The 21,216-nt window shown below is 31.2% G+C and overlaps 1 long non-coding RNA gene across 1 annotated transcript; it reads right to left on the bottom strand.

Moving 5' to 3' along the window:
- Nucleotides 1-34: 34 nt before the first annotated feature.
- On the bottom strand, nucleotides 35-21,085 carry LOC139492036 (uncharacterized). The gene is made up of 3 exons (XR_011656697.1): nucleotides 20,080-21,085; nucleotides 12,424-12,575; nucleotides 35-145 (listed from the first exon to the last, which is right to left on the bottom strand). It is a non-coding gene; the product is annotated as an uncharacterized lncRNA (long non-coding RNA).
- Between the last annotated feature and the right edge of the window lie 131 nt (nucleotides 21,086-21,216).

Genomic DNA, 21,216 nt, shown 5'->3' with positions numbered 1-21,216 from the left:
TAGACATTTTGAGTTTAATCTGACATCATACCTATTTCACAGTTCTTTCCTTTGTAACCTGGGGCACACGTGCATCTGTAATCGTTCACTTTATCATTACATGTAGCGCCGTGCTTGCATGGATTTGGCAGACAATCATTTATATCTGAAACATGTATACCACATGAACAAACTATCAGAAATTACAGTTTATATATCCAACAAAGCCCAAAAAAACTTATTTGAAATCAACTTTTTTTAAAACACAGCTTGTCTTGAATTGTCGAATACTTTAAATACACCTGTACGTCATTTAAAAGAATGTTTTCATCTTCATCTGAGAGGCATAATTTGCACAATACTAGTATATTAAGGAAGTTCAAAGTTTCAATAGTAATCAATTGATATACAATTTTAAAAATCGTTTAAACTTAAACCAGTATTTATTTGTTTACAGGGCAACTGAAGGACGCCTCCGGGTGCGAGAATTTCTCGTTGCATTGAAGCCCTGTTGGTGACCTTCTGCTGTTGTCTGCTCTATGGTCGGGTTGTTGTCTCTTTGGCACATTCCCCATTTCCATTCTCAATTTTATATATTTATATATTTGTTTAAAATAAAAATAAAAAATGTAATTGCATTATTACATTTGATCAGACTAAAAAATTAATAAATAAGATATCGTATCACTTGAATAACATCTAATTAATTTATAAGAATATTTTTATTTATGGTTTAAATAGATATCATATTTGATTTAAAAGATACCTTACTGTTAAATATCTTATTCATTTAATTTAGCTATCTTTATTTAAAACGATATTTGATTAACTTTATAAGATATCTGATTAACTGTTTAAGATATCGATTTAACTTTTTAAGATATCTGATTAACATTATATGATATCTGATTAACTTTAAAAGACATCTGATTAACTTTTTAAGATATCTGATTAACTTTTAAAGATATCTGATTAACTTTATAATATATCTGATTAACTTGATACATCTGATTAACTTTATAAGATATCTTATTAACTCGGTTAGATATCTGATTAACTTTGTTAGATATATGATTAACTTTATAAGATATCCGATTAACTTTTTTATACATCTGATTAAATTGATAAGATATCTAATAGCAGTAAAAAAATATCTTATTTACTGTACACATGTATAATATATCTCGAAAATAGAAGACATATTAAAACGGCCTGCCATATTCCGGTCTCAAATTTGTATATAACATTACATATTCAAACGTATCGATTTCTGTTATTTAACAATTAAAGATAAAGGAGGGAAATGTTAATTTGCACAGGAGTATGTAATCTGAAATTATTTTTATAAGTTGATTTAATACTACTCTTCAGATAGTCGATTTTTAACCCCGAGTCTGTCATTTTCGACAGGTTACCTATCCTTTGTTAATGCATTTCGAAACTTTCAAATAAGAGCAACTTAAAGAAATAAAAGCAAGCTTACAATCTGTCCAATTTTTGGAAAAAGTCAACTTGTTTCAAAGATTTGGCATGTATAGAAAACCTAAAACAGTAAATTATTTCCCAAAATTTCCGCAAGCTTACTCCTACTTGACCTAGTATCAAAATTTTCTACCACAATGTAGATAACTTGTTTCAAAAAATCGTATACTCCGGAGTCAAAGGTTAGGTTACATGAAAATAGACTATACCCTCTTATGCTAGAAAAGTAGTTTTCAAGAATTTTATATCTTGATTTAATTACCTGCACTGAATTTTACTTAATAGACATGATTGAAAAACATGAATACATGTAAAAGAGGGACGAAAGATACCAAAGGGACAGTCAAACTCATAAATCTAAAACAAACTGACAACGCCATGGCTAAAAATGAAAAAAGACAAACAGAAAAACAATAGTACACATGACACAACATAGAAAACTACAGAATAAACAACACGAACCCCACCAAAAACTAGAGGTGATCTCAGGTGCTCCAGAAGGGTAAGCAGATCCTGCTCCACATGTGTCATCCGTCGTGTTGCTTATGTGATTACAAATCCGGTAAATAGTCTAATTCGGTAGGTCACATTCATGAAAGGGAAGGGGATTGTAGTTACGACGTAAGGAACATATCCGATATCATTTGTGAAACGGTTATTCCATAACGGTCAACCAACTCGTGATGGCGTCCGTAAAATTTACGAAGGGATGATTTCAACTTCACCATTTGGAACTCTTGGTTTAATAGCTTCCTTGTGAGCAGCAACCCTCTATCAAGAAAATCATGATAGGAAATGCAAGCACGGGAAAATCGTATCAATTGGGAGATATATACCCCGTATGCAGGTGCTGCTGGAATGTTGCTACTAAGAAATGGAAAGTTCACAATAGGAAAGCTGAAATCATCTCTTTTGTCGTAAAGTTTTGTTTTCAACCGACCCTCATTGTTAATTTCTAGATGTAAGTCAAGATATGAAGCCGACTTAACTGTATCTGTTGTATCCTTTATCTCTAGTTCGATGGGATAGATGCGTTCCATATAGTCACCAAATTTTGAATTGTTTAGTGAAAGAACATCATCTATATAGCGGAAAGTAGAGTTAAAGGATATTGCTAACTTCTTATCTTTCTTCCTAAGAAGTTCCTGCATGAAGTCAGCCTCATAATAATAAAGATAACAAGTCGGCAAGTAGAGGGGCACAGTTTATTCCCATTGGAATGCCGACAGTCTGTTGAAAAACACGTCCTCCGAACGTAACATATATGTTGTCAATCATGAAATCAAGCATCTTGATAATATCAGTTTCAGAGAATTTTTTGTTTGAATCAGAGTGATTATTTACAAAGTAGGATTTATCCCTCCCTAAGACAAGATACTTGTATCTACGTTGGCCATTCTTTTTATGAAGCAAAGTATTACCAACTCTTTCAATTTGTCTTTTAGTTTGGAATGTGGAATACTTATGTGAAGACCAACTCATGTATATCCATGACATGTGCATGTCCAAGTGGTTGTGTTTTGTGAAATCTTTTTATTTTATTTCTTTTATTTTAAGAATGTGTACTGACAGAAGATATTGGATTGTTTCTTTTCGATTTATTCACATTTATTCCGATTAATCCACAGATGAAAATATTGTGTCAATCTTTTTAGCGTTCTTGGTTTGTCGTTCCTTGTTGTCTGCACATAAAATCCGTTTTAAAATAAAACTGATTCCGGACAAAAGAATCACGGATAGCGACACATAGACTTTTTGCCCAAAGTACCTGTCAAATAGATCAACTCATAAATGTTTAACAGAAAACTGAGTTAATACAACTATTTTGAAATGCTATTTACTGTTTAAAGTCTGTGCCTGGTAAGGCATATTTACACAAAAAAAAACCAAACCAAATAAATAAACAAAGACAACTCCATTAGTGTGTAAGCAGTTAATCCTCCCGAAAGTAGGAGCATCTCCATGTATTTTGTAAATTACATAGAAAAAAAAAACAGCAGTGTGTTTTTCAATTTAATAATTCAATAATCTAGTGTAAGTTTTAATTCAAAACTTTCAATGAAGAATTATCAATGACATACATAACATCTTGACTCAAAGGGTACAAGGGACCATTTCTCCTTATAGAGATATTTATATATAATAAAAGCATAGACTTTTTACAAGTATCACTCCAAACTTTGGCTTCCTGGACCCCCGTTTTTCAAAATCCTAGATTTGTATCTTATTTATTCATTTTACAATATTAATACATCCCGCAATTTACATTTTGTATTGGGATTGCTAGGAAGTTGATTCATTCTGTTTAAAAAAAAAAGACTAGAGATGAAAGCTACACGTCAAAGATGAATTAGCAAACATGTTACCAAACATTCTAGGAAAATCAATTCATTGGAATTTTAGGTTAGCTTGATGGACAGAACATAAATGATGAAAATGCCTGACTGATGTTGATGAAATGTCATCCAATATTAGCAGGGGATTTTTTTTCATCAGGTACCCATAGCAGGGAAAAATTTTTTTTTGTTACTCACTCATCTGAAGTTGTATTTCTGATTTGCAATAATTATTGATAAAGGTGTAGGAAATTAAATATTGATAAAAAGTCGACACACAGAACACTATATTTTCTTTATTTCCATTTAGAATGGGGGGGATGGATACTCATAAGGAGTTATTTTGCGTCCTGACTTGGAGTTTAATGCTTTGTATGTCATACTGTTTTAACATATGTGGTGTTCAAAGCTTATGATATTACCTGTCTTATTAGTGTGTTAAAAGGGAACAGTTCTTTTAACGCTAATCAAGGGAGATAACTCATATTAAGAAGACATTTGTATGTAATATTCATTTTTCTTTGAAATTATGGAAACTCCAGGGATTTTTTATGACAATCGATCAAGCTTTTTATCATTCGGATTGACTTTTGACATAATAATATTACAAAAAAGAAAAGGCATGTGTGGAAGAAATATATCAAAACTCAATGGAATAAATATCTTATTGATTAATCAATGAATCTGTCCAAAATAAGTTCTAGGTAATATAATGGTTTTATAACAAAATATAATTTCTCAACTCTACCACAGTATATTATCAAAATAGGAATATAATGAATAATTAAAAAAACTACTTTTTTTTCTGTATTTGCATCTTATCAAACACATGCGTGACACATGCATTTTTATAGACACAAGCGATTCACATTCACGTTTTCAACAAGATATTCATATGGAAAATTTCACGCTTACAATGATGTAAAGTTACATATATATGACGAATGCTAATAATACATATAAAACGTGTTTTCATATCGATGGGTTTCACGTGTGTATATAGCATGTGTTGCATGTGTTTCAAATACATGCGTGGCAAATGCGTATTTAGACACGTGCGATTCAAATTTGAACGCATGTGCGCCACGCATATTTTTCATACGTGGCAAAAACATGCGTGTCATGCATGTGATACACTTGTAACTCATGCGTTTCAAGGCACAAGCGTAATACATGTGTGGCATTTTTGCCATAGTAGGATAAAAGGTTTTCAAGGATCCCATATTCTTTTACATTGAATACAAATAATATGTTCAACTTTTTCTGAATATATACATTGCATTTTGAAATGGATCCTTTAACTTCCACTAGGTGTTTCAGTCTAAAACTAAGTGCACAGCTGATTTAGGTCAATTTGCATGTACTTTTTGTAAATTTTTGTACTTTTGTCTTTCGTTTTTGCTGATATGCTTTGTCTATATTCCTTTTCCTTTGATTTTGTTGATATATTTGCTTGTTTTTGTAGTGATTAAAATTATTACACAATGTTGACTGCTGTAATCTTATTTTTGACATTTGTACCTTTTATGTCTGTTTGTTTTGTTCACACAGCGTTGTCAATATAATAGAATTGTATGCGACTGTCATACAAGTGAGAGGTTAAGCTAGCTATAAAACCAGGTTTAATCCACCAATTTCTTCATAAGAAAATGTCTGTACCTGATCTGTTTGAACTTTTGATTTTGCCATTTGCGTAAGGACTTTCCGTTTAAAGTTTTCCTCGGAGTGAGGTATTTTTGTTATTTTACTTTTTGGGCAATGCTTCAGATGTATCAATATATAACAACATATGGAAAAATTTTAACAAAAATGTTATTCATTCTAATGGCATTTAAGGCAACGCTAGTTTGTTAATGTTCAAATATCCAGACAAAAACACAAATTTGAACATTGTCAGTCAATGTCATTGCGAGTCTTCCCTTATATATAGCCCTAAATAGAACAATGTAGAATATTTAGTACCTATGTTGTGTTATTCGTATGTAGCTACCATTGACATGCACAATTACCTATTAATTGTAAGGTGGTTAAATCTCAATGAATGTCCCCTTCAACTCCTTGCAATGAATGATGCATTGTAAGCTTTCCAATTTGAAATTCATTAAAATAACTGCGCCAAACGCGTGTGTTTTATAAGAACACATAGTATTGTTTATATTGCATACACAATACTCATGAAGATATAAATACAATTTGCAAACAGATTAAAACTAAGGACTAAAACAGAAACTTCATAGCCAAATTTGGAAATGAAAATGCGTGGATTTATTATCTTAAAAGTCGAATAACATGTGTTACTTCCTCAAATGGTGTGTAAAAAAATCTTTGTTTATTGATCTTAATTTCATTATGTACGTCTACCTTGACGTTGGGGCCTTTTATAGCAGAAATTAGAGAAAAGATAACAAAAAGAGGTCTATATATGTCTCAGTGAAGAGCATACCACATCTTGTTATTTGCAATTGTTCTGATTGATATTTTACGCTGTTGAAAACCTGATTTTGTATTAGTAATTATTGACTTTGAAATGCTCAAAAGAACTATGAATAGTCTAAGATAAGTACTGTATGTCTGTTTGTAAGTTGTTTGTTTGTGAATTGCATCGATCAAATAAGCACAGTCATTTCTAAGTTGTTAAGCTGTTCCTCACTATGTTGACCAGTTACACCCCTGTCAAATGTTAAAGGGAAGGTTCTAATGTTTCGTTTTTTTAAATCGATGGGACGTTTACAGCTTATTATTTCTAATGTTCATGATTAGTACGTAAGTTCACCTTAGCTACTTGCAGCAGTGTCCTTTGATCTGTGGTTGATGTGCTTCTCATTGTCAATCAACCCACATCTCTTCTATTTACACAAAAAATAATATTGTGTGACTGGTTTGTGGTTATTTGATTAACTATGTTGAAGGCAAACTCATTGATACAATCAAATATTGTAATTAAATGCGGTTCCTTCAACCAACATACGTAATAAATCTTAAGACTTTACACCGTTTTTATTGGCCCTGTGAGGTGACAAAAAAGTGAAATAAGGTGGATCCTTTATGGCTAAAACATATCTATGTATATTGTTATTTTTTATTATAGTATAAAATCATATTTTTGTGACGTCATTAGTGTGACGTAATACCCGGAATCGAACCGAACGCTCAAAATGTCCACATTCTTGAAGAATTTCACACTTTCTCGTTAAAATTCGCATTGGCCACAGGCCTCGACCAAAGTAATTTCACCCTTATCTTAATTGTTTGACATTTTGACTCAGTTTGCAACAATATTTATTGTGGCCGATGCCTGTGGCCACATCGGAAATCTACATTTTGCTAACAAGCAAATCCTGATTCAATGCCACTATTTCCGAGGTACGATACATTCTCTGACGAATAAAACTGCACCAAGAACTTGTACAATATTGCTATAAACGTCATACATCGAAATAGATTCTATGATTATATTTATTACAAACTAAAAAGAAGAAATTGGAAAAACAAGTCTTTGATTTTGTTTCGTAAACCGCCGACACGGCGTGGGTTTGAAACACAAAGTATGGTCGGGTTGTTATACATTGAAAATCGTAGGACAAAAGACTTTAGAAATCACGTGAGAATTGTTATATCATATAGCACAGTGGTTGAATAAGCTTTTCAAAATTAATTTCATAAAAATAGAAACTACGAAGCTTTGAGAGAAGGGCATGGTATATACTATCCGTGACATTCAACCAGAACAAATATTTGTTTGCATTGAAAACTAAAATAAATATGAAACAAAACTATGATATAGCTTGGGTAACTTCAAATAATATATGATATTCACGCATCACGGGATAGCACATATAATTGGTCAGTTGTGAAAAAGTTTTGTATCACAAAAGGATAACAAATCATCTTTATCAAATTTTCAATTTGGGAAGCGTAAACTGACTGCGATTTTTTTTTTTTATTTCTCTGCAATTAGATGTATGTGTATATAATTGAAAGTGAAAATATAATTGGGCCTTAAGCGTGGATATATACCTCTCCACATCATACAAAGCTTGTAAACATATGAGATGAATTATAATTAACATTTTTTTTCTGACAATCGTTTCATTTCATTATCTAATTGTACCGCTATAAAAGAAAGTATAGTAATGAATTTTATAAGCAAGACCCGTTTAACTTGTAATTCCCGACAAACTTTTCATATTAAAGCAAAATATATCTCCCCCTCCGTTTCGGATCTAAATGGGAAAACATTGCACTTTATTACGTTTTATGTCAATTGGTCCGAGACCACAATTATTTCGTAGTGCATTTCTTTTAGAACATAAATGAAAATAAAAAAAAAATCTTACCTGCGCTTTCTCAAAGAAACGTTTACAGTGTGTTGTACTACTTTTGGGGAATTATATAAAAATTATAGAAAACTTCATCGGCTCTAACTCAAAATATGGACAATTTTATGTTTAGGGCGTCTTGAAATCTTTTGACAGCTTCCGAAGTGCTAATTTTAAACCTTTTTCAGCTGGACCAAATCACTACTTTCCTTTTAAATTCTGGACCTAATTTTTTTTACAGTGTAATTTCACCCCCTAATTGCAATTTGAGGCATTAAACATGGAGAAATAAATTTGGAAGGGGTATAAAAATTAATGGCAAGTAACCCACTGTCAACACTAGGGACTATATTTGTGAACAACGAAGATCAAGGGACGATAATTGTGGTCTCGGACCAATTGATATCTGGTAGAGAGTTGTCTCATTGGCACTCATCATACCGTATATATCTTTTCATTTAGCTTATGCATTACCCAAATACGATATTTTTTGTTGTTTGTTGCTTACGTTACTTTCATTGGGAAATATTCCATGCATATTCAGTACAACAAAACATTATAAGAAGTATCCATATTGATGTGCAAAACAAAAAATGCAAGCCAAATACAAAACTTATCTCAAATAATCGGTAATCGCCGTAAAACGTAAACATTTGACGTTAACATTTGAGACGCAATATCGTGCTCAACGTATAACTAAGAGAAATTGTTTATTTGGTCCCTTTTTGGTGGTCTCTTTTAAATTTCGGTGAGACTGGTACAAGAGACCAACACAAATGTCTGCTTACTATGAATAACTTATCTATGAGATATTTTTATATTTCTGGTTTTTGTTGAGGCCCGATCATCGTGTTGAATCTGTAGTAACCTGTTTTTACTTATATTGTGATATTTTTGTTTTTCCTTTTGTCGATTATACATTTTCATGGTGTTGTATGATTTTATTGGTCTTATGATTCTTTATTACGCCCCTACTTTTCTCTTATTATCAATGACAACACATGCAATTTTCTTTTTTCCTGAGGTGAAATAAATTCTCTCAATTACTCCCCGTCATAAATATGCATGAAGTATTTGCCACTAGACGTTCTCCAAACAACTATCAATTATATCTCAGCTAAAGCTAAAAGTCCTATAATGAATTTAAACATAATTGAATACGTTATTCACTTTTTGGGTTAGAAGAAAATCAAGGAATATCAGAGGCGGATCTTCGAAAAAATTGTTGTTTACTGTGAATTCAGAAATTATTGATATTATGTAATTTTAGACTAAAATGCGATTTTAGTTTTTGCGATATTGAGAAAAATCCTGTTTACTTCATATAAGAATAAATCAAAATGCGAGTGTAAATTATTGCGATTATGACTCTGTCGCGTTTTTCGCAATAATAAAAACATTACAATAATTTCTGAATTGCACGTATATACGTGGTCTCTACGATTTACATTTTATGAATATCAATGCAAAAAACGAGTATATGTATACGGGCCACTTATACAAAATTTAAGTGAAGCGCTTATGTGCAGCTAAAACCATTGAAATATTAGTAAGTTTCTATTAATAAAGTCTAAAAAAAAACATTAATATATAAGGACGAGATTCAAGGAATATTTTGATAAAAATTTTTTGTGATGAAATGATTTAAAATTACTAGAACGTTAACGTTAAAAAATGATTTTAACGTTACGCTCAAATGGTAAAAAAACATTGTACCTTGATCTTTTCTGTCGCCCTGGAAATTTATACAAACACAGTTACAAGTCTAATGGTTATTATTTTATGAACCACACTAGTAAGTTATCATTCTGCAGTAATTTCGTAAATTTCTGAGACATGGCCGTTTTTAACCCTTCGTGGTCATACTCCTTTCATTTAATGAAAGTTTGTTGCCTATAATTAAAATAATAACTAGCAGTGTTTCGGGATTTTTTGTTTATACTATTAAAGCATGGGTCCCTTTTCAAAAGTCTCCCAACTATTTCCTTGATTTAGCAAGGTATTCTTTGATATTGTTGTTACGTTTATACGCTATGATAGGCACCTGGGTGAAGATATCACTACATTGTTTGTCTTTTTGCAGATTGCTCCAATGTTTTCTTATAACCTTACTAAGGTTTTTTTACCATTGGATTATATTTAGTAATGAGAGTGAGTGGGACATTATTTGTTCTATCGGCCTTCAATAAGGATGTTTTTCTGCTTGTGGTATTTGTAACGTTTCTAATAACATTCTCTGTTTTATTTTTACAGTATCCTCTTTCAACTAACTTATCTTGTAAATTAGTTAAATGTCTATCTAACTCATTGATGCCCCTATTATTTCTAATATGACTTATAGATTCACACACTGTAATACTTGTGAATGTGTGTTTATGATGTGCACTAGTGATTGGTAAATATTGATACGTTTCAGTTTTTTTAATATGTGATTTAACATCAAGGATGTTATTATTATGGAATCTTTCACCTTTGTACACTTCTGTATCTAAATAGGTGATACTAGAACTAGACACCTCAAATGTGAATTCAAGTAGAGGGTCAATTTTATTCGCTATGTTAAAGAAATCTTCAACCTGTTTTAATGTGCCTGTGAAGACCATAAAACCTTCATCTTTTTATTGACAGTGTTATTTGATGTTTTCTCTCCATTGGAACTTATCTAAAATATTTATGTATAGTACAGACAGATGTAAATCTGTGCATGTCGGAGAAAATATGCCACCAATAGGCGCTCCTATAATTTCTTTAAATAATTGTCCATTGAATTCAAATTCATTGTTTCTTAGTAATAATTTAGCAAATGTCGTTAAATCTTTTTTGTTGGAAATTTCTGAAGTATATTCTTGTGTGTCAATTGATTCTAATGCATGGATAATTGTTTCTTCTAAGTTATCAATGTTCATATTTGTGTACATGGACGTTACATCATAGGCAATAAGAATGCAATCTTTCTTGACCTCATGTGACTCTATTCAATTAATGAAGTCTTTTGTATCTTGAATGTAAAAGTTATGCCTTTTCAATAATGGTTTTAAAATTAGATCCAGTAATCTTTCAATGCCTCTCGTGGGAGAGTTACACTTATTGATGATTGGTCGGTAAGGGATGTTTATCATGTTTATGTTTCCAACTATTTGACCATCTCGAAATGCCTCATTAATTATTTCTAGATTGATTTTATGTATGTTTTGATTCGTTATTACTCTTCAAGAAATTATAAGTTTGTGAATCTATTTCTTTTTTCCTATATATATTTTCAACAATATCTTTTATAGATTTTACAACAACGTTAGAAGTTGGTTCATTTATTTTCTAGTTATGATTACTGTTGAGGTGACTTGTTCCTGCTTTGATGTAATCAATCTTTTTTACAATCACTGATGTGTTATCTTTATCGGCTTTAGATATATAAATGCTATCATTATGTTTTAGTTCTATTAAAAGAGGGACAAAAGATACCAAAGGGACAGTCAAACTCATAAATCTAAAACAAACTGACAACGCCATGGCTAAAAATAAAAAAGACAAACAGAAAAACAATAGTACACACGACACAACATAGAAAACTAAAGAATAAACAACACGAACCCTTGCGTTCTAATTTTGACAAATTGTCTCTAAACTGTTTAACCTTCAGTTTTGATATATCTAGTTTTGTGTCAATTAAGTAATTTTCTAGGGCAACATTTCCTCTGGATGGTATATGCCCCGATTGCAAATATAATGGATGCATATGTTTGTTGTTGTTTTTTCCTGAGTAATTGAATTTACATCTCATTTTTCTAGTTAGCTCGTTAAAATCCATTAATATTTGTTTTCGTATATGTCCCACTTACGTGTATTACTAAATATAATCCAATGGTAAAAAACCTTAGTAAGGTTATAAGAAAGCATTGGAGCAATCTGCAAAAAAACAAACAATGTAGTGAAATCTTCACCCAGGTGCCTACCATAGCGCATAAACGTAACACAAATATAAAAGAATACCTTGCTAAATCAAGGAAATAGTTGGGAGACTTTTGAAAAGGGACCCATGCTTTAATAGTATAAGTAAAAAATCCCGAACACTGTTAGCTATTATTTTAATTATAAGCAACAAACTTTCATTAAATGAAATTTATAAAAAAAAAAAAACGGTGTAAAGTCTGGAGATTTATTACGTATGTTGGTTTAAGGAACCGCATTTAATTATTATTTGCCTTGGTTACATGCCAAAAAAAAGCTGCATGCTGCATATCTCTGTTTTTCTTCCCACAGAGACGTTGTTATTGTTGTTTCTTACAATATCTATTATTTTATATTACCTTTGCAGTTGTTGAAGTTATGATCAATTAACCATGTTAATTCACCTTCACACTTCGCACTGGAATTTCCGAAATTATTATTCTTTTGAAGAAAATCCTTCAATTTTCTCACATCACAATTTGAACAGTCAAAGGGATTATTGGCTAGTCTCCTGTTTTTTAAAAACAACAAAATAGAAAATATTATTAATTATGTGTGGTGCAAAGAATATCAAATGTAATTATGTTTCTTATTAAAAAACCAAACATTGCAATCCTCTTATACAATGAATACATGATGCACAATTCTGTATAGTATAATGGCATGCGATCACATCCAAAAGCTACAAAAAATGCTGAAACTGCTTATGGTGTCTTCACACTTAATTTGTAAAAGTCAGAGAGAATATGATTTACTTATTCATTGAAATTGGGTGATGACTTCGCGTTCGATAACTGTTTTAAATAACGGTAATGTGTGTACTCTGTGTAGTTTTTCCTCTTGACTTGTGTGTTAAATCCCAACTGATGCTTCATGTTAATATTAGTAATTGACATTGAAGTAGTTTTCGGTTATTCAATTTTTAACAAGTGTTGTTTCGGGCTGTTTTCAGCTTACTATAAGATTATCAAACGGTTGAAAGTCGTACGGTAGCATATATATTGTCATCTTTCGTTTTTGTTCAATAGATGTCATTGGTAATCATACATGAACCACATCACCCTGTCTTTATTTTGAATTTAACCTAGTTATTTTAGGAAACTTGACAATTCTAAGCTATTTCAAAGAATGGTCATAGTGGTAAGCAAACTCATAGTATAAATAGCAGCTGATTTTAGAAAATCCTGGGAAGCAATCATGTCTATACGATGATGACGACCAGCATGATGATAATGCACACTTGACATTGTTTCATAATGTCAAATATAGCTGCTGTTTTTCTGTTTTCCCTTTATACTGTTCATAGAACAAGCAATTGTTCTGTCTTACGAACTAAAAAAGTCAGTCACAAAATACTGAAAGCAATCCCAATTGGAACCACTATACAAGGTAATATATATTTCGTAATGAACCCTTTTTCTGTATCTGAACTCCTCAAAACCTTTTAACACCACAATATCCAAAAGATTTCCATTAAATTATGAGGTATTGGAAGTGAATAGGAGACCAGTTGACCCGCATTTGCATAGTTTCGGTCATTTGTTTGCACAAAATGTTAAAATGGTATTGAAAAAAGTAAAAACTTTATCTCGATAAATTGAAATATTTTAAAGTCTCAATTTTTAAGAAAGTATTTAATTAATGATGGAAGATATTGTATAGGAAGAAGTAAAGAACTTTCCATTTTAAATATGCAGAAATTAATGGAAAACAAATAAGGTCCTCTGTTATCAACGACAAAAAATGAAAATCAGGGCACTATTTCGAACATGGTATATCATTATTTTAATGTCATTAATAGCACAAGGGTTAAGCATTAAACTAATGAACTGTCAGATTCTATGAAAGAAAATCTGATAACAAATAAAAATTGATACGGATTTGGTTCTGTATTAACATTTATTATGTTTTGAAATGCATTCATTGTTAAAATACAAAGTCGCTTGAACCTATTTTATTACAAAATTTAAATGGTTAAACTATAAGATGAATAATGCACAGCAAATCATCAGCCACGGGGTTGTTGCTCTGTATCGATTTCCAATAAAAATATTTAACAGTTCATCAATTGACCGGATTGAATTTGTGTTTTTTTGTTTTTTGCATATATTTATCCAGTTTACGAGGTAAGAAAATGTTTATTTCGAGAACGATTACATTCGGTTCAATAGATTAACTCTTGCAAGTCGAGTTATTTTCAATTAATTGACGTTATAAGCACAACGACATATTATTTGCTCCTACTTCACATAAAACTATAATTGACATTGTCAAGGGTAATTTCATGACCAGTTAAAGTGTCTGGTGTAAAAAAGAAAAAGAAAACCTTGTCATGGAACAAAATGGAACAGAAAGAATGTATCTGTGTCCTAATGAACTGACTTGATTTATTCTATTTTGTATCATTAAGTTAAGAATCACACCATGTATTTCTAAAAGACCTTAATAATATAGGCTCGTCATTTTCTATCCTATCTACCTTTAGTGTATTAAAAACTTCCTCATATTTGCTCTAGTTAACAATCATGTCATCAATAGAAATGACGAAATCATTCCATCGACCAAATTCATATCACTTAAGTTATATTATCAAATCAATTACATACATCTAAATGTTCTTACTATTTACTTCTAAGAAATAGTACAGACTCAAATTAAAACGAAATGTATGCACTGATCTAAAACATTTTTCTTGTATATTGTTAACACACATTAATATAAAAAAGAAGATGTGGTATGATTGCCAATGAGACAACTATCCACAAAAGACCAAAATGACACAGACATGAACAACTATAGGTCATCGTACGGCCTTCAACAATGAGCAAAGCCCAACCGCATAGTCAGCTATAATAGGCCCCGATAAGACAATGTAAAACAATTCAAACGAGAAAACTAACGGCCTTATTTATGTAAAAAAATGAACGAACAAATATGTAACACATAACCAAAGACAACCACTGTATTACAGGCTCCTGACTTGGGACAGGCACATACATAAATAATGTGGCGGGGTTAAACATGTTAGTGGGATCCCCCCTCCCCTAACCTGCGACAGTGGTATAAGTATTTTCTAAATTTTAGTTTTTGGGCAAATTACAAAACAGTCAAATGAAAAAAATTAAATGTAACAAAGTTCAACGTTTATTTTATTCCAAAAAGGTGAATTACTAGTCGTAGACGTTTAGGTGTGAGACCAACAAGTCAGTCTCTCCAATTTAGAACGTATGTAAAAGTAACCCTACTCTGACACAAAATAGTGTTTTTTATGTCATTGTTTACTTAAACTAACCTAAATATTTGCAAAAATTAAACTTTTGGTGAAAGAGAAATATATTTAGACCTTTTTAGCCAAAATTTTGCACCAGAAATTGAGGGTTAATGCGCTCCTGGTATATTAATTTAAGATTTCCAGAATTCCATTTTTAGTAGTACTTGTCTTCTGAATGGATTTCTTTTTTAATACGACTTTAAATATGGGTTGAAAACTAGCATGTATAAAAGTGAGACATGTACAATTCAGGATATACCTGGTTCCTATGAAGTTAAACCTATGGTATCTTTTTTAAGAAGGCTGTGACACTTGCAAAATTTGGTTGAATCGATAGGAATTTTGAATTGGTGGTCTGACACCTTTATCAACGGATTGATAATGGTACTCTTCTTAAAGAAAGTTTGGTCTCAATAATAATAAAAAGTTTGTCATCCTAGTCACTGGTAACTCTTGTCACATAAAATGATACAGGACAACATTTAGATGACCTCAAGTTATTTGATCTTTTCATTTACTGTAAAAGTTCTTTTTCAAGGGGAACCATTCTTCGTGGTTTTAATGGAAAGCTTTAACCACGAAATTAAGTGTCCAACGAAATATAACAACTGGTGTCCAATTCAAAACATGGAAAGATCCCCTTGTAGGTTTGACTACATGGAAACTGTCATATAAAACAACGCACTATGAAATAAATATACATTTCTTTTGTACAATTTCAGACTGGCTTTTACGCATTTAATCTGATAAAAATCTAAAATGTACGAGAAATAAGTTTTGATCGATGAAAGACAAATTTCCAGTGATGATATACGATAATGAAGTGTTCATTTTTCCCCTTGTAATTCTCATACGTCGTAATTCTCATACGAAAAAAAAATAAATGATTTCATTTTGGGCTTGCTTTTTCATTTAAGAAATAATTCATGGAAGCCATAGATTAGTTGGAAATTTGCACATGGCCCAGGTCATGTGTAAATTTACTACAAATCTATGGCTTCCATGAATTATTTCGATTCTAATAGGACAAATGCGGTCATTAAAAAACTAAAGGGAGGGTGGGTATCCGGTGTGTGGGGCTGTTCTTTTTTTTTACTCCCTGTTAGATAAAGCTAAAACATTCTAATAAATCAAAAGCTTGCATGAATCGTTTCGTGAATAACCGCTAGACAAAATGTGATTGAATTCGTTTAATTCTCAAACCCAACATTTCCCATTTTTTCACATGTTTTTCTCGTAAGCTATTGTCAAATCCACAGTTGACATTTCGTTACTAAGGAGGCGCCATGTTGACTTGCAGAAATTAGTAAATATGCGAATAATGCAATGGAATAGAAAATAAAACAACACCTACCTCAAATATTCATTTTAATATAATATTTTATGAATTGCGATGGTTCGCGTTAATGAAAAACCTTCAGCTTTAACGTTTTCATTTGTATGACGTCATGTTTTGAAATGACTAAAACGCGCCGGAATTTTATTTTATTTTGATTTTGTAGATTTCTGCGAGGTCTTGTGCATAAATTCTTTTTGTCATGCATCCGAATAATAATAAAAGCTCGTTTTTTTTTCAATTGCAATTTTTAAAACAATAAAATCAGCATATCGTTTGCAAATAGGTTCCGATACATTTGGATTTACGTGGGAGGTATATTGTAACATTCGTTATTATGTATATCTCTGAGTCTGCGCTAAGTATAGATATATCGAGAATTTTATCACGGTGTTGTTTTCAAAGCGAAAGAAGCACGAATCATTAGAATTTATTATAATTAATTCTACAATTCAAATTATATCTGTAGCATTTCATATATATAATCGTTTTCGTTAAGTGACATGTTTAGAGCCCTATTGAAACCTTTGGTGACCATTAATCTGTTGATCATTCGATCTCGATTTCATATATAAGTGTCAGAACCTTTTATTACACGTTTGCAACAACTAAAATACATTTTCCTTCAATCGAGATAATTTCAACTAGCTTATTTTTATTATTTCAAAAAGCAATTTTTATTAAAAACATAATGAATTTTGTTAGTAATAAACGACGAAAAAGTGAATGAAAATAAACACCTCATTTTACTATGTCTCACAAATCATTATTAATCAACATATGATTAATATCACGAATATTCGTTTCTGGAATCTTCAAATACGTCACTCATTTTTTGTCACAAAACTAAAATCAACGATTTTAAGAACCCACAAAGATGTAACTTTTGCTGAAACCACGCAAATTGATAACCACGAATAAAAGAACAGTGTATTAATCTAAACGGCATATTTCTTTTTAAATAACAAAAAAACAACAACGTTGTATGATTGCCAAAGAAACAACTTTCCAATAGAGGTCAAACGATTTAAAAGTTAATTGGTATTGGCCACCATGCAGTCCTCAACAATGACTGGAAACCATACCCCGTAGTAATCTATTAAAGGCCCGAAATAATGAACATAAAACAATGCAAACGGAAGATAGAACGACTTGATTGGTGTACACAACAATAAACGAACAAAATATATAATAAAAAACAAATAACGACAGCAACTGAATTACAGGCTCCTGATCATGACCTGTGAATAAGGAGTGTTGAACTTTTAAACGTGTTTGATTGCGAGTAAGCTGGGGAAGGAAACCATTACAAGAGCAACATCAGTTCATAAAATAATAAATCATGAATCTAACACTAAAACACCAATCAGTACACTTCCACCATCCAATGGATATGTGTAAAGACGTCTTTAACACTCGAAGAAAACAATGCCATTGTGCAATGGTACTTTAAAAGTCGTGCCAAATAATTATAAATGATATTTTATCAGCTTTGCGAAAATTGCAGAGAGTTTTCAAAATGATTAGATGCTAACTATATATATTATTCACAGAAACTTTATTTTACTTAAAAAAAAAAAAAAATTAAAGGAGAGGTGCATATGATGCAATAGAAAAGCAGCACCATATTGGGATTTTTTTTATTTGATTGGCCTATAGGTACCTACAAAATAACATAACGTAATTCTGCATTGCATGTATCATAATCCTCAATGTAAAAAAAACAACAACAAAAAACAAAAAACTTGACAATAATGGGTAAACGGAAGTGCAGTATATCTGTTTAAACACTGGTTATTTTTTCTATTCGTACTGAAAGATTTCATCATATTATATAGAGTTTTTTTTCCATCAATGGCTCAGATAGTTAACACAAGACGAACACATCTTTTAGGTCTGCTCTAAAGTCTGTTCAAATTAATTGTATTCTTTTACTGTTGACCGTGTCATTAATGATGAATAAGCAAAAACAAATATAAAATGAATCATATTTTACATCAATACTATCTAGGTCAATACCAGATTTTAAAAGGTCGAATGACGTGTTAAATTTATAACTTCATTTAATCAGGCCCATAGCTAGCGGAGTTGGAGTAAAAGACTTTTATGTCATATTTTGCTCAATGGTTTCCTTAGTACTTATGAGTTTGCCTCTTATTCAGGATAAATTAAAAACAACTTCGCAAATGTGTGTACCATACTAGAGTTGTAATGAAACAAGAATAATATTGCGCTCTTACAGAATCAGAATAGTATAGATATAGCAATATTTCCTTTTAAATACTATATATCAAGTTATATCTTGTTAATGATCATAACATAAGACAAAATAATTGAAAGACAGATTTCAAATGGCTTTATCAAATGATAGGGTAATATAAAGTTCAGGTTTTAAAAATAAGGAGATGTGGTATCATTGCCAATGAAACAACTATCCACCAAAGATAAAATGAAGTGGATGTAAGAAATTATAGACAACCGTACGGCCTTCAACAATGAGTTAATTTTGGGACAAAAAAACAAGAAAGTCACTTTAATGTAGTCCAGAGTGACAAGATTTAACAGTTTCGATAATGTTGATTTCTGATCAAATAAGTACTTATTTATAGCACCAGATTGATAATGATATCACTTTTGTGCAAGGTTTACTCTCAATATCAATAAAAATTCTGTCATTTCTTCCAAATTAAACGTTTTATTCTAAAATGATACAAGGTAATATCACCATTTAGAACGTTACATATCATCTTAAGCTATCTGATTAATTCAAGATATTTAATCTCAACTTCCTTATCTTTTATTTCTTGAAAATGGTACGCCTTAGACGCAATACCAAATTCATTGTCACCAATTTGAAAACATTTGTAGAAAATTTTAAAATGTTTTCAAAAGATCAATTAGATTTTACCAAAAGCAAACTAGCAACACATGAAGGCAAATTATACTTTGTGGAATCAGGTTACTTACAGTGTTGTCAGAGCTGTCAAAATATATTTTGCGGAATCAGGTTACTTACACTGTTGTCAGAGCTGTCAAATTATTCTTTGTGGAATCAGGTTACTTACAGTGTTGTCAGAGCTGTCAAATTATACTTTGTGGAATCAGGTTACTTGCAGTTTTGTCAGAGCTGTCAAATTATACTTTAGGGCATCAGGCTACTTACAGTGTTGTCAGAGCTGTCAAAATATATTTTGCGGAATCAGGCTACTTACAGTGTTGTCAGGGCTGTCAAATTATACTTTGTGGAATCAGGTTACTTACAGTGTTGTCAGAGCTGTCAAATTATATTTTGCGGAATCAGGTTTCTTACAGTGTTGTCAGAGCTGTCAAATTATACTTTGTGGAATCAGGTTAATTACAGTGTTGTCAGAGCTGTCAAATTATACTTTTTGGAATCAGGTTACTTACAGTTTTGTCAGAGCTGTCAAATTCTTAAAGAGATTGATGTCCAGCGATGTTATTCTGTTGTTTCGGAGGTACCTGCAAAATAATATTTTTGAAACGAATTTCAGCATAAATTCTGTCATATTCATAAATGGAAATATATTTACCTAGGAAAAAGAAGAGCAATGGAAGTGTAATACATCTGTTTAAACACTTGATAAAATATTACATACATACTGACAGATGTTTGTACAGACAAAAATTATGTCTTTTGGCAGCTTTACTCCTTACCAAAATGACGAATTTAAATACACAAACAATCTGAAAGTACAATAGTGTGCATGTACTGAATGATGCAGGGTAACCTCTTCGTTGACCATAGTTATATGAACTTAAGCTATCTTATCTATTCAATTACATCAATGTAAATGATCTTTTCATTTCTTGAAACTGGTATATTTTAAACGTTAAAGCAAATAAATTATAAACGATATTTAAACATCTTCAGGGAAACTGCAAACAAATGATAAAAACGTTGGCTATAAATATTGCTGACACAAAAACTTATTTTACTTTGAAAAAAAATGAGAAAAAAGGATAAGGATGATACAATACGACTGTAAACCATCAGCACATGGGGACCATTGTAAATTGATTGGTCTCTAGGTACTTACAAAATAATCAATTGTTATGATTCATTACATTTTGCAAATAAAATGTTTTCAAAACGATTCATTAAATCATTGCAAGAGCAAAACAGCAACTTACGAATGCAAATTATGTTTAGTGGAAATAAGTTACTTACAGTTTTGTAAGAGCCGGCAAACCTTTAAAGAGATCTATGTCCAGCGTTGTAATTCGATTGTTATGTAGGTACCACAAGCAGAATTTTATTGTATACATATTAGTTTATACATGTTTTATAAAATTAAATCCACTTGATTACCTTAAAATAGGGCAAAATACAAGTGTGGCCGAATTCAGACGAGTCTTCTCAATTCATTAACCTCAATATAAATAGTAAAATAACAAAAAAAAAATCTGAACTTAAAGAAAATTCAAAACGGAAAATCCCTTATCAAACGGCAAAATCAAAAGTGCAAACACGTTAAATGTCGATATAAACGTCCTTATATTTGATTTCTAGAAAATTGTACATTT

This window comes from Mytilus edulis, chromosome 10, assembly GCF_963676685.1.
Source record: "Mytilus edulis chromosome 10, xbMytEdul2.2, whole genome shotgun sequence".
In the NCBI taxonomy this organism is placed as follows: Eukaryota; Metazoa; Mollusca; class Bivalvia; order Mytilida; family Mytilidae; genus Mytilus; species Mytilus edulis.
The sequence above is the reverse complement of the archived record's forward strand: the minus strand, read 5'-3'. Positions and strand labels throughout refer to the sequence as shown.